This window comes from Euprymna scolopes, chromosome 33 (assembly GCF_053919585.1).
Source record: "Euprymna scolopes isolate OS-2025 chromosome 33, ASM5391958v1, whole genome shotgun sequence".
Lineage (NCBI taxonomy): Eukaryota > Metazoa > Mollusca > Cephalopoda > Sepiida > Sepiolidae > Euprymna > Euprymna scolopes.
In genome coordinates this window covers 18,136,056-18,158,517 of record NC_136514.1, presented here as the reverse complement: position 1 = coordinate 18,158,517, position 22,462 = coordinate 18,136,056, and the positions used below count along the sequence as shown (strand labels likewise).

General features: G+C 30.4%; 2 pseudogenes; both read left to right on the top strand.

Annotated features, from left to right (window-relative positions):
* Positions 1 to 11,030: 11,030 nt before the first annotated feature.
* LOC145258561 (U2 spliceosomal RNA) lies at positions 11,031 to 11,164 on the top strand (annotated as a pseudogene).
* A 6,138-nt stretch (positions 11,165 to 17,302) lies between these two features.
* LOC145258538 (U2 spliceosomal RNA) lies at positions 17,303 to 17,407 on the top strand (annotated as a pseudogene).
* Positions 17,408 to 22,462: the final 5,055 nt, after the last annotated feature.

Here is a 22,462-nt window from a genome sequence, read left to right as displayed (position 1 = left end):
GTTTTGTTTATTCTACCTAATATAAAGTATATACACAAAACAAAGTAAACATCTGCTGAATTTGATATTAAGCAGCAAAATATTTCAAAACATAAAAATGTGAAACATAACATGAATACTCTCCATTGTCACTTGAAAACATTGGTCTTGGTAGGCAGTTTATTAGATGCTGAAATAGTGGTCTTGGTATGGTGTGCTTAATATTATTGTATGCAAAATTTAAAAACACAAAAGAGGGTACAATCAATATTGAAAAAGTAACATCTGTCACAGAAAATAGTAATTTATAAATATCAAAAGGAATATTATTCTGTACTTAAAATGTTAAACTTACTGTTAACAATAATTTAAAATGGTGATCAGGATGAGTCCAACAACTTAGTCCTAATGTTGAACACTTATAACTTTGTATGGACTCTCAAAAACATTTGTAAAAAATGTGTAAACAAATGTAAAAAAAAATGATCCGCTCTACTTGATGACATCAAGCACAGTAATATTTTAGTGAAGAAAATATGAAATTGATGTTCAGTGATTAGTTTGGATGAATGAGAAAATGTAATTGTTTGATGCATAAAAATAACTCATTTGCTGTATTTAATATTAAGCAGCAAAATATAGTGATTTGAATATTTAGGAAAACATCAAACCAGATTATGTAAAAAAAAAAAGATGAAATTAGAAAATATATATTTTATGCTTATGAGTTTTGCCAATTAAAATGTTGTGGCAGAAATTGGGTGATTACCAAGTAATTTTATTTTGGTAAAATTCTTAAATTATTTCAATGTTTATTATAATTTCTTATTAGTGACTTGTTATCATCAAAATCCGCCCCAAAGAGTGTCCTTTCTTTTATTAGGTATCAGAATAGGTATCCAGATTTCTACTTCTATACAAATGTGATATTGTAGTACAGTAAATGTCAAATTGTTTTTCAAGTATTAGTTTGTAACGTTTGTACTGACTTCATCAGATGTCATGTAAGGAACTGAATTCTATTTAAGACTTTATCTGAAGTGTTTTTATTTTGGTAGATCATGTGTGATTACACTGTAGTAATTGCGCTGATAGCATGTTAACTACAAATGACAAAAGTGAAATCAATTTCTGATTCAGCTACACAATATAAACTAAAGGAAATCAAATTTGCAAAATAAAAGAAAAATGTAGTTATGGGTTAGTTTGGAGTTAGAATAAAAAGCCAACAAAACAGTTAGTTTATATTGTGTAGACTGTTTAATTAACCTTTTTCATTTCTGATAGTATTGAGAGTGGTCAATGAAAACCTTAATTTCTGACAAAATACTGTAATTTTCTTGGATACCCATTCATAAAAAGTACCTTTTTTGTGAAAAAAAAAAACACTCCCCAGATCACCTTCACCACCTAAAACACAAAAACAAAAATATCTTTATTCTTCAAATATTGTGGTTGACTGGAGGGCGGGCTGAGCACTCCCAAAAAGGTAGGAGCCGGGGAACTTCTCCTCTCAGAAAGGGGGCCCGGGAAGGCTTCCCTGTCCCCATATTTTTTTTTTTTTTGTGTAAGGTTGATCTCTTTCCGAATGGAGTAAGCGGAACCGACAGGGGGGGGGGGTCAATCAACCATACAAAAGGATATCTATCTCTTAGTTGAAAGAGGGAAGGTCTCCCTGTCCTCCCATACCCCTTCTGAGAGAAGTTTCCCCAGCTCTCAGCTTTGGGGGGGGGGTAGGAGGGCTTAGCACGCCCTCAAGGCAAATAGTCTGACTGTCTGCCTTATATAAAAAGGCGATTTTAGCTGGTCAGGTGGTATGACCTGCATTGACTATTTTTCCTCCACCTGTTGACCTTCCTTAATATTTATTTTTAATAATAAACACATTTTATTTTAATATTAATATTTATTTGTAATAATAAACACATTATATTATTTTAAATATTAATATTTATTTTTAATAATAAACACATATTATTTTAAATATTAATATTTATTTATAATAATAAACACATTTTATTCTACTTTAAATATTAATATTTATTTTTAATAATAAAAAAAAATTTAATTTGAATATTAATATGTATTTTTAATAATAAACACATTTTTATTTTAATATTAATATTTATTTTTAATAATGAACACATTTTATTATTTTAAATATTATTATTTATTTTTAATAATAAACACATTTTATGTTATATTTAATATTAATACTTATTGTTAATAATAAACACCTTTTATTATTGTAAATGTTAATATTTATTTTTAATAATAAACACTTATTTTATTTTAAATATTAATATTAATTTTTAATAATAAACACATGTTATTTTATTTTAAATATTAATATTTACTTTTAATAATAAACACATTTTATTATTTTAAATATTAATATTTATTGTTAATAATAAGCACATTTTATAATTTTAAATAGTAATATTTATATTCATTAATAAACACATTTTATTTTATATTAAATATTAATATTTATTGTTATTAATGAACACATATTTTAAATATTAATAATTATTTTTAATACTAACTCATTTTATTATTGTAAATGTTAATATTTATTTTTAATAATTATTGTTATTTAATAATAATATCTTCTTTTTTTTTACTAAAAAATAAAAAAAAAAAGACTCGCCATTAGTGGACGGTCAAAAGACAAATATATAACAAATAAATGTTATCAAAGGCAAGATAAGTTACTTTTCTATCCAACTGGATATATTTTTTGTGTTTTTATTCAATGTAACATATTTATTCAGCTCGAAAAACATACAGTGTTTACCGATGTATTCGAAAAATGTACATGGGGGGGGGTTCGTGAATTAAAAAAAAAAAACGATAGTCTAAAATATTATTTTCGATTTATTGGAAAGAACATAAAATTTCACATTGACCCTGAAAATATCGTAAAAATAGAATCAATAGAAAAATTTTGATAGATTTTAAAATTTAAAAAATTGTAAAATATTGAGTTCGGAAAATTCATTAGTTTAAAAAAAAAATATTTGGGTTTGTATTACTGTACACGTAGATTCCAAAAAGTTGTCCAAAGACAAATATATAACAAATAAATGTTATCAAAGGCAAGATAAGTTACTTTTCTATCCAACTGGATATATTTTTTGTGTTTTTATTCAATGTAACATATTTATTCAGCTCGAAAAACATACAGTGTTTAGCGATGTATTCGAAAAATGTACATGGGGGGGGGTTCGTGAATTTAAAAAAAAAAAACGATAGTCTAAAATATTATTTTCGATTTATTGGAAAGAACATAAAATTTCACATTGACCCTAAAAATATCGTAAAAATAGAATCAATAGAAAAATTTTGATAGATTTTAAAATTTAAAAAATTGTAAAATATTGAGTTCGGAAAATTCATTACTGTTTAAAAAAAAATATTTGGGTTTGTATTACTCTACACGTAGATTCAAAAAAGTTGTCAAAAGACAAATATATAACAAATAAATGTTATCAAAGGCAACTTGATATATTTTTTGTGTTTTTATTCAATGTAACATATTTATTCAGCTCGAAAAACATACAGTGTTTACCGATGTATTCGAAAAATGCCACCCGTTGTTTACAAAGCCATTTGCCGGAAGTGACGGTTTTTTTTTATATAAGTTTTATTCAAACAGGCTTTATTTGAACTTAATGGGCTTTTTTTTGTATTTATTAACTGTTTTATTCTTTATGGACTCTTTTTTCGAACATCGAAATTTAAAATTAGTTTTATTTAAAAAAAAAAAAAAGACGGTGTTGTTTTTTTAATTGAATTCTACACTTTTTCAACAAACTGTTACAGACATAATGGACTACCCCCAACAAAAAACTGCGAATAAAATATATAAAACTCGTAATTTCTGGTTTTAAAGTGGGTTGTTTATTTTCCTTATGAAATATACTTCCAAAATAAACTATTACAGTCGTTTAAAACATAATAGAAGTATTATTTTTTATTTTTTAAAAACAATGTTTACAAAATGTCTAAGCGCGTTTATCTCGACAACTTCCGGTTTCGCCGCCGGCCGGCTGCGAATAGCATTTTAGAATAGCCGCAGCCGGCTGCGAATAGTCACTTTGTTGCCAGAATTTATCGAATTTTTATTTTTTAATAGCGTTGTCTTAAAACGAATAGAAAAATAATTTCCCATGAAAAAAAAAAAGAAAATGCTATTAAAAAATATAAAAAAAATTAAAAAAAAAAAAAAAAAATTCTGTAAACATTGAAAAAAAAAATTTGTACCCAAAAAGTATTAGCATATAAGTTAAATAAATAACTGTTGCCAGAAGTTAAATAAATTTTAATAAGTTCTATAAATAAAAAGAAAGCAGTGTAAAATACGTACGTAAAATAAAAAACACACCGAATGGTTTTAAAATGAAAGTGTGTGAGAGAGAGAGGGGGGGAGAAAGCGGTGTATCATGAAGTTAGTTCCTAACCAAAAGCGGTGCATTCGCCATTAGTGGACGTTGACGTCACGTCACGTGACATGACTAAGCGTTTTCAAACGAATAGAAAAATAGAAAGAGGGTGATAGAGAAAGTGAGAGAGAGAGAGAGAGTAAGTGTGAGAGAGAGAGACGGTGTTTTACTCCTCCCCCCCCCTTCCAGCTTAAGAGGTATGAGGTCACGTGGTAATATACAAAATGGCTAATTATTTTATATTACATAAATATTAAGATATTTTTATTATCGTCTAATATTTTGAAAGTTGAATTTTTTTATTCCTGTACATTTTTTCCTGACATTTTTCGTTAAAACTCTTGTATAAATAATATTTTTAACCAGGTAATCACGATGGAAACATTGGCATAAAGTTAAATAATAGATATAACTAAGGCGGAGAGAAAAATGCAAAAGTATCGAAGACAGAAATTGTTATTTACAATTGTTCGCCATTAGTGGTCGTTGACGTCACGTCACGTGACATGACTAAACGTTTTTTTTTTTACGTATGAATTACATTGGATCATTCAAGAATTACGTAATAAAAAGCATTACAATGACAGTTTTTTTTGGGCCCCCCTTGGAGATAACTGATACGTTTACCCCTTTCTCCTCGTCCGTTTGAAGTGAAATTTCGATATTTGTCATCCGGGATACGGGGCTTCGATATGATACCAAATGTATCAAGTCTGGTTGTGTCTTTCAAAAGTTTTAGCGTTACATACAAACATACAAACTCACAGATTTTTGTCTTTTATATATATAGACTAGCAGGGCTACCCGGCGTTGCTCGGGACCGTATAAACAATGAAAAAACAAAAGCAGATATTGAACATATGTTTGATTCTTAGGGGAGAGGAATCTTTCATCTCTATGTATTATTTGTTTTATCTACCCTAGGACTGATATTGTTCATGTTTTATCCCTAGCATAGGTAATTTACAGCATGTATATGAAATTGTTTTACCTTAGGGAGAAGAGAACAGGTAATATACAACATAATGTGTCTATATTACATCCCTGGCAACGCCTAGAAACCAGCTAGAACATGTATTTCAGTCAATCTTTATTATATCCTGGGCTATGCCGGGAAACCAGCTAATCTCTTTTTAGTGACTTGACCACCAAAATACCTCCCTAAGTGTGTCCTTTCTTTTGAACTTATTAGATATAGGTATCTAGAAATGTGTGTGAAATTTTGTTGAATGCATTGTTCACTATGATTTTCTTATTGTTCTACACAATATCAACTGTAGCGAAATAACACAGCAAACTTAGTGTAGTGTTAGAATAAAGAGCAAAGGAAAAAATTAGAATCATATTTTGTAATTGCAAATCTAAATTTGCTAGCATGTACCAGTATTTGCCAGGTTGTGGAAATTTGGAACTTATAACATATGTAGTGGCCTTTTCCTAGATACCTATTGCTAAAAATTATACTTTCATTTTGTTAGAAAAATCTCTCTTCAGATGCCCTGCATCATTCAAAATAAAAACAAATATTTTTATAATTGTTTCAGTATATTGCTACACAATGTGAAAGTTTTTAACGTTTGTAAAAAAAATCATGAATGTGCTTATATTGCAAAAAAGAAAATATCAGTGCACAGTATTGAAAGTGTTTGAGATTCAAAAGTCTGTAACATTTCTACTAACTTCATAAGATGTCATGTGAGAAACTGAATTGAATATCAAGACATTATCTGAAGCGTTTTTATTTTGGTGTAACATATGTGTTTACAGTGAACCTTAACTTTTAATAAACAGATTGGTATGCAATGACATAGGCTAAGAATCTTTAAAATATATATAAATTGGAAAAATGTGTGAACAAATGAAAAAAAAATGATCCGCTCCACTTGATGACATCAAGCACAGTAATATTTTAGTGAAGAAAATATGAAATTGATGTTCAGTGATTAGTTTGGATGAATGAGAAAATGTAATTGTTTGATGCATAAAAATAACTCAGTTGCTGTATTTGATATTAAGCAGCAAAATATAGTGATTTGAATATTTGGGAAAACATCAAACCAGATTATGTAAAAAGAAAAAAAAAAGATGAAATTAGAAAATATATATTTTATGTTTATGAGTTCTGCCAATCAAAATTTTGTGGCAGAAATTGGGTGATTACCATGCAATTTTATTTTGGTAAAATTCTTAAATTATTAGAATGTTTATTATAATTTCTAATTAGTGACTTGTTATAATCAAAATCCGCCCTAAAGAGTGTCCTTTCTTTTATTAGGTATCAGAGTAGGTATCAAGATTTCTACTTCTATACAAATGTGATATTTCAGATCTGTACATAAAAAATTTGTTGAATATATAGGTTGAGAATTGTTCTGTGTCGCTCTCTCTCACACACACACGCATTCTCACTTTTATAGATATAATAGATAGATTACTCTAGATATATTTCCATATGTCTGAATACCCTATATACAAATTTTCAAATCTGTAGATAAAAAAATTTGTTGAGTATATAGGTTGAAAATTGTTCTATCTCTCTCTCTCACACACACATTCTCAATTTTAGAGATATAATAGATAGATTATGCTAGATATATTTCCATATGTCTGAATACCCTATATACAAATTTTCTAATCTGTAGATCCAATATTTGTTGAATATATAGGTTGAAAATTGTTCTTACTCTCTCTCTCTCTCTCTCTGGCTACCTCACACACACATTCTAACTTTTATAGATATAATAGATAGATTATGCTAGATATATTTCCATATGTGTGAATACCCTATATACAAATTTTCTAATTTGTAGATAAAAAATTTGTAGAGTGCATAGGTTGAGAATTGTTCTCTCTATCTCTCACACACACACATTCTAACTTTTAATGATATAATAGATTATGCTAGATATATTTCGATATTTCTGAATACCCTATATATAAAAATTTGTTGAATGTATAGGTTGAGAACTGTTCTCTCTCTCTCTCTCTCTCTCTCTCTCTCTCGCTCACACACACACACATTCTCACTTTTATAGATATAATAGAAAGATTATCCTAGATATATTTCTATTTGTATGAATACTCTATATACAAATTTTAAAATCTGTAGATAAAGAATTTGTTGAGTATATGGGTTGAGAATTGTTCTCTCTCTCTCTCTCTCTCTCTCACACACACACACACATTCTCACTTTTATAGATATAATAGATTATGCTAGATATATTTCCATATGTCTGAATACCCTATATACAAATTTTCAAATCTGTAGATAAAAAATTTGTTGAGTATATAGGTTGAGAATTGTTCTCTCTCTCTCTATCACACACATTCTCACTTTTATAGATATAATAGACAGATTATGCCAGATATATTGAAATATGTCTGAATGCCCAATATACAAATTTTGAAATCTGTAGATAAAAAATTTGTTGTATACATAGGTTGACAATTGTCCTCTCTCTCACACACACACATTCTCACTTTTATACATATAATAGATAGATTATGCTAGATATATTTCTATATGTCTGAACACCCTATATACAAATGTTCAAATCTGTGGATAAAAAATTTGTTGAATGTATAGGTTGAGAATTTTTATCTCTCTCTTTTTCTCTCTCTCTCTCTCGCTATCTCACACACACGCATTCTCACTTTTATAGATAAAATAGATAGATTATGCTAGATATATTTCCATATGTCTGAATACCCTATATACAAAGTTTCAAATCTGTAGATAAAAAATTTGTTGAATATATAGGTTTAGAATTGTTCTCTCTCTCTCTCTCTCTCACACACACATTCTAACTTTTGTAGTTATAATAGATAGATTATGCTAGATATATTTCCATATGTCTGAATACCCTATATACAAATTTTCTAAACTGTAGGTAAAAAATTTGTTGAGTATGTAGGTTAAGAATTGTTCTCTCTCTCTCTCACACACACACACACACACAAGTTCTCACTTTTATAGATATAATAGATAGATTATGCTAGATATATTTCTATATGTCTGCCTACCCTATATACAAATTTCCAAATCTGTGCCCAAAAATGTGTGGAATATATAGGTTGAGAATTGTTCTCTCTCTCTCTCTCTCTAACACATATTCTCACTTTTATAGGTTATATAGGTTGAGAATTTTTTGCTCTTTCCATCACTCACATTCACACTTTTATAGATATAATACATAGATTATGCCAGATATATTTACATATGTCTGAATACCCAATATACACATTTTCAAATCTGTAGATAAAAAATTAGTTGAATATATAGGTTGAGAATTGTTCTCTCTCTCTCTCTTTCTCTCTCTCTCACACACACATTCTCACTTTTATAGATATAATAGATAGATTATGCTAGATATATTTCCATACGTCTGAATACCCTATATCCAAATTTTCTAATATGTAGATAAAAAATTTGTTGAATATATAGGGTGAGAATTTTCCTTCCTCTCTTTCTCTCTCTCTCTTTCTCACACACACACAAGCTGAAAATTGTTCTCTCTCTCTCTCTGACTCTCTCTCTCACTCTCACACACACACATGGTCATTTTATAGATATAATAGATAGGTTATGCTAGATATATTTCTATATGTCTGAATACCCTATATACAAATTTTTAAATCTGTAGATAAAAAATTTGTTGAGTATATAGGTTGAGAATTGTTCTTTCTCTCTCTCTCACACACACATTCTCACTTTTATAGATATAATAGATTATGCTAGATATATTTCCAAATGTCTGAATACCCTATATACAAATTTTCAAATCTGTAAAGATAGAATTTGTTGAATATATAGGTTGAGAATTGTTCTCTCTCTCTCTCTTTCACACACATTCTCACTTTTATAGATATAATAGATAGATTATGCTAGATATATTTCCTTATGTCTGAATACCCTATATACAAATTATCAAATCTGTAGATACAAAATTTGTTGAGTATATAGGTTGAGAATTGTTCTCTCTCTCTCTCTCTCTCACTCACTCACTCACTCACTCACTCACAAACACACACACACATTCTACCTTTTATAGATATAATAGATTATGCTAGATATATTTCCATATGTCTGAATACCCTGTATACAAATTTTCAGATCTGTACATAAAAATTAGTTGAATATATAGGTTGAGAATTGTTCTCTCTCTCTCTCTTCTCTCTCTCTCTTTCACACACATTCTCACTTTTCTAGATATAATAGATAGATTATGCTAGATATATTTCCATATGTCTGAATACCCTATATACAAATTTTATAATCGGTAGATAAAAAATTTGTTGAATATATAGGGTGAGAATTGTACTTACTCTCTCTCTCTCTCTCTCTCTCTCTCTCACGCACACATTCTCACTTTTATGGATATAATAGATAGATTATGCTGAATATATTTCCATATGTCTGAATACCCTATATACAAATGGTCAAATCTGTAGATAACAAATTTATTGAATAGATAGGTTGAGAATTGTTCTCTCTCTCTCTCTCGCAACCTTACACACACAACCACACGCAAACATTCTGACTTTTATAGATATAATAGATCGATTATGCTAGATATATTTCCATATGTCTGAATACCCAATATACAAATTTTCAAATCTGTAGGTAAAAAATTTGTTGAATATATAGGTTGAGAATTGTTCTCTCTCTCTCACACACTCACATTCTCACTTTTATAGATATAATGTATAGATTATGCTAGATATATTTCTATATGTCTGAATACCCTATATACAAAGTTTAAAATCCGTAGATAAAAATACGTTGAGTATATAGGTTGAGAATTGTTCTCTCTCTCTCTTACGCACACACACACACACACACATTTTCACTTTTATAGATATAATAGATAGATTATGCTAGATATATTTCCATATGTCTGAATACCCTATATACAAATTTTCAAATCTGTAGATAAAAAATGTATTGAATATATAGGTTGAGAATTGTTGTCTCTCTCTCTCTCTCTCTCTCTCTATCTCTCTCTCTCTGGCTACCTCACACACACACACATTTTCACTTTTATAGATATAATAGATAGATTATGCTAGATATATTTCCATATGTCTGAATACCCTATATACAAACTTTCAAATCTGTAGATAAAAAATTTGTTGAGTATATAGGTTGAGAATTGTTCTCTCTCTCTCACACGAAACTGTGCGCTCGGCTTCTTCCCCCCCTTCCCACCCCAAATGCTTGGGAAACTGTGCACTGTTTTTGTTGGTTTTCAAGCTGCCTCTTCCCCCCCCCACACACACAGTTTAACAGTAGTAGGAGGTCAAGAGAAAGAGGGTGAGAGAGAGAGAAGAGTAAGTTGGTGAGAGAGAGAGAAAAGAGAAAGAGGGTGTTGGTTTTATATTTTTATTATCGTCTAATATTTTGAAAGCTGAATTTCTAATAAAATGTGCATCTATAGGAGATAATGCCTGGGAATGTGTTCCCCCCCCCACAGTTTAACAGTGGTGTGACGTCAAGAGGAAGAGGGTGAGAGAGAGGGAAGAGTAAGTGGGTGAGAGAGAGAAAGAGAGAGAAAAAAAAGTAAAAACGGTGTTGGTTTTGTGAAAAAAGTTGTTATTTACAATTGTTCGCATTCTTGGCTTTTTGGTCAAGATCAAAGTGTAGTATCTGTTCTTCAGATGCTGCACTTCTATTTCTTGTTCTCTTTCGGTGGAGGAGAAATCCTCCACGACTGAGACAATTTTTATTTTTGTACCTTTTCTCCACGTTAAAAAACGACCCTGGTGTCTAACTCTGTCCCGTGGGGAGGCATAGTAAATAGGTACAATTGTTCGCCATTAGTGGATGTTGACGTCACGTCACGTGACATGACTAAGCGTTTTTTTTTTTAGTATGAACTAGCAGGGCTACCCGGCGTTGCTCGGGACCGTATAAACAATGAAAAAACAAAAGCAGATATTGAACATATGTTTGATTCTTAGGGGAGAGGAATCTTTCATCTCTATGTATTATTTGTTTTATCTACCCTAGGACTGATATTGTTCATGTTTTATCCCTAGCATAGGTAATTTACAGCATGTATATGAAATTGTTTTACCTTAGGGAGAAGAGAACAGGTAATATACAACATAATGTGTCTATATTACATCCCTGGCAACGCCTAGAAACCAGCTAGAACATGTATTTCAGTCAATCTTTATTATATCCTGGGCTATGCCGGGAAACCAGCTAATCTCTTTTTAGTGACTTGACCACCAAAATACCTCCCTAAGTGTGTCCTTTCTTTTGAACTTATTAGATATAGGTATCTAGAAATGTGTGTGAAATTTTGTTGAATGCATTGTTCACTATGATTTTCTTATTGTTCTACACAATATCAACTGTAGCGAAATAACACAGTAAACTTAGTGTAGTGTTAGAATAAAGAGCAAAGGAAAAAATTAGAATCATATTTTGTAATTGCAAATCTAAATTTGCTAGCATGTACCAGTATTTGCCAGGTTGTGGAAATTTGGAACTTATAACATATGTAGTGGCCTTTTCCTAGATACCTATTGCTAAAAATTATACTTTCATTTTGTTAGAAAAATCTCTCTTCAGATGCCCTGCATCATTCAAAATAAAAACAAATATTTTTATAATTGTTTCAGTATATTGCTACACAATGTGAAAGTTTTTAACGTTTGTAAAAAAAATCATGAATGTGCTTATATTGCAAAAAAGAAAATATCAGTGCACAGTATTGAAAGTGTTTGAGATTCAAAAGTCTGTAACATTTCTACTAACTTCATAAGATGTCATGTGAGAAACTGAATTGAATATCAAGACATTATCTGAAGCGTTTTTATTTTGGTGTAACATATGTGTTTACAGTGAACCTTAACTTTTAATAAACAGATTGGTATGCAATGACATAGGCTAAGAATCTTTAAAATATATATAAATTTGAAAAATGTGTGAACAAATGAAAAAAAAATGATCCGCTCCACTTGATGACATCAAGCACAGTAATATTTTAGTGAAGAAAATATGTAATTGATGTTCAGTGATTAGTTTGGATGAATGAGAAAATGTAATTGTTTGATGCCTAAAAATAACTCAGTTGCTGTATTTGATATTAAGCAGCAAAATATAGTGATTTGAATATTTGGGAAAACATCAAACCAGATTATGTAAAAAGAAAAAAAAAAGATGAAATTAGAAAATATATATTTTATGTTTATGAGTTCTGCCAATCAAAATTTTGTGGCAGAAATTGGGTGATTACCATGCAATTTTATTTTGGTAAAATTCTTAAATTATTAGAATGTTTATTATAATTTCTAATTAGTGACTTGTTATAATCAAAATCCGCCCTAAAGAGTGTCCTTTCTTTTATTAGGTATCAGAGTAGGTATCAAGATTTCTACTTCTATACAAATGTGATATTTCAGATCTGTACATAAAAAATTTGTTGAATATATAGGTTGAGAATTGTTCTGTGTCGCTCTCTCTCACACACACACGCATTCTCACTTTTATAGATATAATAGATAGATTACTCTAGATATATTTCCATATGTCTGAATACCCTATATACAAATTTTCAAATCTGTAGATAAAAAAATTTGTTGAGTATATAGGTTGAAAATTGTTCTCTCTCTCTCTCTCACACACACATTCTCAATTTTAGAGATATAATAGATAGATTATGCTAGATATATTACCATATGTCTGAATACCCTATATACAAATTTTCTAATCTGTAGATCAAATATTTGTTGAATATATAGGTTGAAAATTGTTCTTACTCTCTCTCTCTCTCTCTCTCTCTGGCTACCTCACACACACATTCTAACTTTTATAGATATAATAGATAGATTATGCTAGATATATTTCCATATGTGTGAATACCCTATATACAAATTTTCTAATTTGTAGATACAAAATTTGTAGAGTGCATAGGTTGAGAATTGTTCTCTCTATCTCTCACACACACACATTCTAACTTTTAATGATATAATAGATTATGCTAGATATATTTCGATATTTCTGAATACCCTATATATAAAAATTTGTTGAATGTATAGGTTGAGAACTGTTCTCTCTCTCTCTCTCTCTCTCTCTCTCTCGCTCACACACACACACATTCTCACTTTTATAGATATAATAGAAAGATTATCCTAGATATATTTCTATTTGTATGAATACTCTATATACAAATTTTAAAATCTGTAGATAAAGAATTTGTTGAGTATATGGGTTGAGAATTGTTCTCTCTCTCTCTCTCTCTCTCTCTCACACACACACACACATTCTCACTTTTATAGATATAATAGATTATGCTAGATATATTTCCATATGTCTGAATACCCTATATACAAATTTTCAAATCTGTAGATAAAAAATTTGTTGAGTATATAGGTTGAGAATTGTTCTCTCTCTCTTTATCACACACATTCTCACTTTTATAGATATAATAGACAGATTATGCCAGATATATTGAAATATGTCTGAATGCCCAATATACAAATTTTGAAATCTGTAGATAAAAAATTTGTTGTATACATAGGTTGACAATTGTCCTCTCTCTCACACACACACACATTCTCACTTTTATACATATAATAGATAGATTATGCTAGATATATTTCTATATGTCTGAACACCCTATATACAAATGTTCAAATCTGTGGATAAAAAATTTGTTGAATGTATAGGTTGAGAATTTTTATCTCTCTCTTTTTCTCTCTCTCTCTCTCTCGCTATCTCACACACACGCATTCTCACTTTTATAGATAAAATAGATAGATTATGCTAGATATATTTCCATATGTCTGAATACCCTATATACAAAGTTTCAAATCTGTAGATAAAAAATTTGTTGAATATATAGGTTTAGAATTGTTCTCTCTCTCTCTCTCTCACACACACATTCTAACTTTTGTAGTTATAATAGATAGATTATGCTAGATATATTTCCATATGTCTGAATACCCTATATACAAATTTTCTAAACTGTAGGTAAAAAATTTGTTGAGTATGTAGGTTAAGAATTGTTCTCTCTCTCTCTCACACACACACACACACACAAGTTCTCACTTTTATAGATATAATAGATAGATTATGCTAGATATATTTCTATATGTCTGCCTACCCTATATACAAATTTCCAAATCTGTGCCCAAAAATGTGTGGAATATATAGGTTGAGAATTGTTCTCTCTCTCTCTCTCTCTCACACATATTCTCACTTTTATAGGTTATATAGGTTGAGAATTTTTTGCTCTTTCCATCACTCACATTCACACTTTTATAGATATAATACATAGATTATGCCAGATATATTTACATATGTCTGAATACCCAATATACACATTTTCAAATCTGTAGATAAAAAATTAGTTGAATATATAGGTTGAGAATTGTTCTCTCTCTCTCTCTTTCTCTCTCTCTCACACACACATTCTCACTTTTATAGATATAATAGATAGATTATGCTAGATATATTTCCATACGTCTGAATACCCTATATCCAAATTTTCTAATATGTAGATAAAAAATTTGTTGAATATATAGGGTGAGAATTTTCCTTCCTCTCTTTCTCTCTCTCTCTTTCTCACACACACACAAGCTGAAAATTGTTCTCTCTCTCTCTCTGACTCTCTCTCTCTCTCTCTCACACACACACATGGTCATTTTATAGATATAATAGATAGGTTATGCTAGATATATTTCTATATGTCTGAATACCCTATATACAAATTTTTAAATCTGTAGATAAAAAATTTGTTAAGTATATAGGTTGAGAATTGTTCTTTCTCTCTCTCTCACACACACATTCTCACTTTTATAGATATAATAGATTATGCTAGATATATTTCCAAATGTCTGAATACCCTATATACAAATTTTCAAATCTGTAAAGATAGAATTTGTTGAATATATAGGTTGAGAATTGTTCTCTCTCTCTCTCTTTCACACACATTCTCACTTTTATAGATATAATAGATAGATTATGCTAGATATATTTCCTTATGTCTGAATACCCTATATACAAATTATCAAATCTGTAGATACAAAATTTGTTGAGTATATAGGTTGAGAATTGTTCTCTCTCTCTCTCTCTCTCTCACTCACTCACTCACTCACTCACAAACACACACACACATTCTACCTTTTATAGATATAATAGATTATGCTAGATATATTTCCATATGTCTGAATACCCTGTATACAAATTTTCAGATCTGTACATAAAAATTAGTTGAATATATAGGTTGAGAATTGTTCTCTCTCTCTCTTCTCTCTCTCTCTTTCACACACATTCTCACTTTTCTAGATATAATAGATAGATTATGCTAGATATATTTCCATATGTCTGAATACCCTATATACAAATTTTATAATCGGTAGATAAAAAATTTGTTGAATATATAGGGTGAGAATTGTACTTACTCTCTCTCTCTCTCTCTCTCTCTCACGCACACATTCTCACTTTTATGGATATAATAGATAGATTATGCTGGATATATTTCCATATGTCTGAATACCCTATATACAAATGGTCAAATCTGTAGATAACAAATTTATTGAATAGATAGGTTGAGAATTGTTCTCTCTCTCTCTCTCGCAACCTTACACACACAACCACACGCAAACATTCTGACTTTTATAGATATAATAGATCGATTATGCTAGATATATTTCCATATGTCTGAATACCCAATATACAAATTTTCAAATCTGTAGGTAAAAAATTTGTTGAATATATAGGTTGAGAATTGTTCTCTCTCTCTCACACACTCACATTCTCACTTTTATAGATATAATGTATAGATTATGCTAGATATATTTCTATATGTCTGAATACCCTATATACAAAGTTTAAAATCCGTAGATAAAAATACGTTGAGTATATGGGTTGAGAATTGTTCTCTCTCTCTCTTACGCATACACACACACACACACACACACACACACATTTTCACTTTTATAGATATAATAGATAGATTATGCTAGATATATTTCCATATGTCTGAATACCCTATATACAAATTTTCAAATCTGTAGATAAAAAATGTATTGAATATATAGGTTGAGAATTGTTGTCTCTCTCTCTCTCTCTCTCTCTGGCTACCTCACACACACACACATTTTCACTTTTATAGATATAATAGATAGATTATGCTAGATATATTTCCATATGTCTGAATACCCTATATACAAATTTTCAAATCTGTAGATAAAAAATGTATTGAATATATAGGTTGAGAATTGTTGTCTCTCTCTCTCTCTCTCTCTCTCTCTCTCTCTCTCTGGCTACCTCACACACACACACATTTTCACTTTTATAGATATAATAGATAGATTATGCTAGATATATTTCCATATGTCTGAATACCCTATATACAAACTTTCAAATCTGTAGATAAAAAATTTGTTGAGTATATAGGTTGAGAATTGTTCTCTCTCTCTCACACGAAACTGTGCGCTCGGCTTCTTCCCCCCCTTCCCACCCCAAATGCTTGGGAAACTGTGCACTGTTTTTGTTGGTTTTCAAGCTGCCTCTTCCCCCCCCCACACACACACACAGTTTAACAGTAGTAGGAGGTCAAGAGAAAGAGGGTGAGAGAGAGAGAAGAGTAAGTTGGTGAGAGAGAGAGAAAAGAGAAAGAGGGTGTTGGTTTTATATTTTTATTATCGTCTAATATTTTGAAAGCTGAATTTCTAATAAAATGTGCATCTATAGGAGATAATGCCTGGGAATGTGTTCCCCCCCCCCACAGTTTAACAGTGGTGTGACGTCAAGAGAAAGAGGGTGAGAGAGAGGGAAGAGTAAGTGGGTGAGAGAGAGAAAGAGAGAGAAAAAAAAGAAAGACGGTGTTGGTTTTGTGAAAAAAGTTGTTATTTACAATTGTTCGCATTCTTGGCCTTTTGGTCAAGATCAAAGTGTAGTATCTGTTCTTCAGATGCTGCACTTAAATCCTCCACGACTGAGACAATTTTTATTTTTGTACCTTTTCTCCACGTTAAAAAACGACCCTGGTGTCTAACTGTCCCGTGGGGAGGCATAATAAATAGGTACAATTGTTCGCCATTAGTGGATGTTGACGTCACGTCACGTGACATGACTAAGCGTTTTTTTTTTTTAGTATGAATAACATTTTTTGTTTTAATTATAAAGTCTACACTTAATTTTATAGAAAATGATGTATATATAATAGAAAAAAAAATTACTGGTTTTGTTGGATTCAAGTGGATCCCCCCCCCTCCAGTTTAAGAGATAGCAGGTCACGTGGTAATATACAAAATGGCTAGCGTAAATATAAAGATCGGTTTTTTTATCGACGAATATTTTGAAAGCTGAATTTTTTTTTATTCCTGTACTTTTTTTCCTGATATTTTTCGTTAAAACTCTTGTATAAATACTATTTTTAACCAGTTAAATACGTTGGAGACATTGTCATGGAGTTTAATAATCTCTAGAACAAAGCAGAAGAGAAATTACAAAAGTATCGGTAAAACAAAGTGTTTGTTTACATTTGTTCGCCATTACTGGATGTTGACGTCACGTCACGTGACATGACTAAGCGTTTTTGGATTATGTAATATGAACATTAAAATGACAGGTTTTTTTGGGGGCCCCCCTAGGAGAGAAATGATCAGTTCACCCCCTTTTAATGGTCCGTTTGGTGTGGAATTTCGATATTTGTCATGCGGGTGATCAAGGTTCAATATGATACATAATTTGTCAACTTTGGTTGTGTCTGTCAAAAGTTTGAGCTGACGTCACGTCACGTGACACGTATTGAATAACGTTAAAATGACAGGTTTTTTGGGGGGCCCCCCTAGGAGAAAAACGATCAGTTGACCCCTTTCTACTGGTCCGTTTGACGTGAAATTTCGATATTTGTCATCCGGGTGATCAAGGTGCAATATGATACCAAATTTGTCAACTCTGGTTCCGTCTTTCAAAAGTTTTAGCGTTACAAACAAACATACATACATACATACATACATACATACATACATACACACCGATTTTTGCCTTTTATATATATAGATAACATTTTTTGTTTTAATTATAAAGTCTACACTTAATTTTATAGAAAATGATGTATATATAATAGAAAAAAAAAATTACTGGTTTTGTTGGATTCAAGTGGATCCCCCCCCCTCCAGTTTAAGAGATAGCAGGTCACGTGGTAATATACAAAATGGCTAGCGCAAATATAAAGATCGGTTTTTTTATCGACGAATATTTTGAAAGCTGAATTTTTTTTTATTCCTGTACATTTTTTCCTGATATTTTTCGTTAAAACTCTTGTATAAATACTATTTTTAACCAGTTAAATACGTTGGAGACATTGTCATGGAGTTTAATAATCTCTAGAACAAAGCAGAAGAGAAATTACAAAAGTATCGGTAAAACAAAGTGTTTGTTTACATTTGTTCGCCATTACTGGATGTTGACGTCACGTCACGTGACATGACTAAGCGTTTTTGGATTATGTAATATTAACATTAAAATAACATTAAAATGACAGGTTTTTTGGGGGGCCCCCCTAGGAGAGAAATGATCAGTTCACCCCCTTTTAATGGTCCGTTTGGTGTGGAATTTCGATATTTGTCATGCGGGTGATCAAGGTTCAATATGATACATAATTTGTCAACTTTGGTTGTGTCTGTCAAAAGTTTGAGCTGACGTCACGTCACGTGACACGTATTGAATAACGTTAAAATGACAGGTTTTTTGGGGGGCCCCCCTAGGAGAAAAACGATCAGTTGACCCCTTTCTACTGGTCCGTTTGACGTGAAATTTCGATATTTGTCATCCGGGTGATCAAGGTGCAATATGATACCAAATTTGTCAACTCTGGTTCCGTCTTTCAAAAGTTTTAGCGTTACAAACAAACATACATACATACATACATACATACATACATACACACCGATTTTTGCCTTTTATATATATAGACTAGCAGGGCTACCCGGCGTTGCTCGGGACCGTATAAACAATGAAAAAACAAAAGCAGATATTGAACATATGTTTGATTCTTAGGGGAGAGGAATCTTTCATCTCTATGTATTATTTGTTTTATCTACCCTAGGACTGGTATTGTTCATGTTTTATCCCTAGCATAGGTAATTTACAGCATGTATATGAAATTGTTTTACCTTAGGGAGAAGAGAACAGGTAATATACAACATAATGTGTCTATATTACATCCCTGGCAACGCCTAGAAACCAGCTAGAACATGTATTTCAGTCAATCTTTATTATATCCTAGGCTATGCCGGGAAACCAGCTAATCTCTTTTTAGTGACTTGACCACCAAAATACCTCCCTAAGTGTGTCCTTTCTTTTGAACTTATTAGATATAGGTATCTAGAAATGTGTGTGAAATTTTGTTGAATGCATTGTTCACTATGATTTCTTATTGTTCTACACAATATCAACTGTAGCGAAATAACACAGTAAACTTAGTGTAGTGTTAGAATAAAGAGCAAAGGAAAAAATTAGAATCATATTCTGTAATTGCAAATCTAAATTTGCTAGCATGTACCAGTATTTGCCAGGTTGTGGAAATTTGGAACTTATAACATATGTAGTGGCCTTTTCCTAGATACCTATTGCTAAAAATTATACTTTCATTTTGTTAGAAAAATCTCTCTTCAGATGCCCTGCATCATTCAAAATAAAAACAAATATTTTTATAATTGTTTCAGTATATTGCTACACAATGTGAAAGTTTTTAACGTTTGTAAAAAAAATCATGAATGTGCTTATATTGCAAAAAAGAAAATATCAGTGCACAGTATTGAAAGTGTTTGAGATTCAAAAGTCTGTAACATTTCTACTAACTTCATAAGATGTCATGTGAGAAACTGAATTGAATATCAAGACATTATCTGAAGCGTTTTTATTTTGGTGTAACATATGTGTTTACAGTGAACCTTAACTTTTAATAAACAGATTGGTATGCAATGACATAGGCTAAGAATCTTTAAAATATATATAAATTGGAAAAATGTGTGAACAAATGAAAAAAAAATGATCTGCTCCACTTGATGACATCAAGCACAGTAATATTTTAGTGAAGAAAATATGAAATTGATGTTCAGTGATTAGTTTGGATGAATGAGAAAATGTAATTGTTTGATGCATAAAAATAACTCAGTTGCTGTATTTGATATTAAGCAGCAAAATATAGTGATTTGAATATTTGGGAAAACATCAAACCAGATTATGTAAAAAGAAAAAAAAAAGATGAAATTAGAAAATATATATTTTATGTTTATGAGTTCTGCCAATCAAAATTTTGTGGCAGAAATTGGGTGATTACCATGCAATTTTATTTTGGTAAAATTCTTAAATTATTAGAATGTTTATTATAATTTCTAATTAGTGACTTGTTATAATCAAAATCCGCCCTAAAGAGTGTCCTTTCTTTTATTAGGTATCAGAGTAGGTATCAAGATTTCTACTTCTATACAAATGTGATATTTCAGATCTGTACATAAAAAATTTGTTGAATATATAGGTTGAGAATTGTTCTGTGTCGCTCTCTTTCACACACACACGCATTCTCACTTTTATAGATATAATAGATAGATTACTCTAGATATATTTCCATATGTCTGAATACCCTATATACAAATTTTCAAATCTGTAGATAAAAAAATTTGTTGAGTATATAGGTTGAAAATTGTTCTCTCTCTCTCTCTCACACACACATTCTCAATTTTAGAGATATAATAGATAGATTATGCTAGATATATTTCCATATGTCTGAATACACTATATACAAATTTTCTAAACTGTAGGTAAAAAATTTGTTGAGTATGTAGGTTAAAAATTGTTCTCTCTCTCTCTCACACACACACACACACACAAGTTCTCACTTTTATAGATATAATAGATAGATTATGCTAGATATATTTCTATATGTCTGCCTACCCTATATACAAATTTCCAAATCTGTGCCAAAAAATGTGTGGAATATATAGGTTGAGAATTGTTCTCTCTCTCTCTCACACACATATTCTCACTTTTATAGGTTATATAGGTTGAGAATTTTTTGCTCTTTCCATCACTCACATTCACACTTTTATAGATATAATACATAGATTATGACAGATATATTTACATATGTCTGAATACCCAATATACACATTTTCAAATCTGTAGATAAAAAATTAGTTGAATATATAGGTTGAGAATTGTTCTCTCTCTCTCTCTTTCTCTCTCTCTCACACACACATTCTCACTTTTATAGATATAATAGATAGATTATGCTAGATATATTTCCATACGTCTGAATACCCTATATCCAAATTTTCTAATATGTAGATAAAAAATTTGTTGAATATATAGGGTGAGAATTTTCCTTCCTCTCTTTCTCTCTCTCTCTTTCTCACACACACACACGCTGAAAATTGTTCTCTCTCTCTCTCTGACTCTCTCTCTCTCTCTCTCTCACACACACACACATGGTCATTTTATAGATATAATAGATAGGTTATGCTAGATATATTTCTATATGTCTGAATACCCTATATACAAATTTTTAAATCTGTAGATAAAAAATTTGTTGAGTATATAGGTTGAGAATTGTTCTTTCTCTCTCTCTCACACACACATTCTCACTTTTATAGATATAATAGATTATGCTAGATATATTTCCAAATGTCTGAATACCCTATATACAAATTTTCAAATCTGTAAAGATAGAATTTGTTGAATATATAGGTTGAGAATTGTTCTCTCTCTCTCTCTCTCTTTCACACACATTCTCACTTTTATAGATATAATAGATAGATTATGCTAGATATATTTCCTTATGTCTGAATACCCTATATACAAATTATCAAATCTGTAGATACAAAATTTGTTGAGTATATAGGTTGAGAATTGTTCTCTCTCTCTCTCTCTCACTCACTCACTCACTCACACACACACACACACACATTCTACCTTTTATAGATATAATAGATTATGCTAGATATATTTCCATATGTCTGAATATCTTGTATACAAATTTTCAGATCTGTACATAAAAATTAGTTGAATATA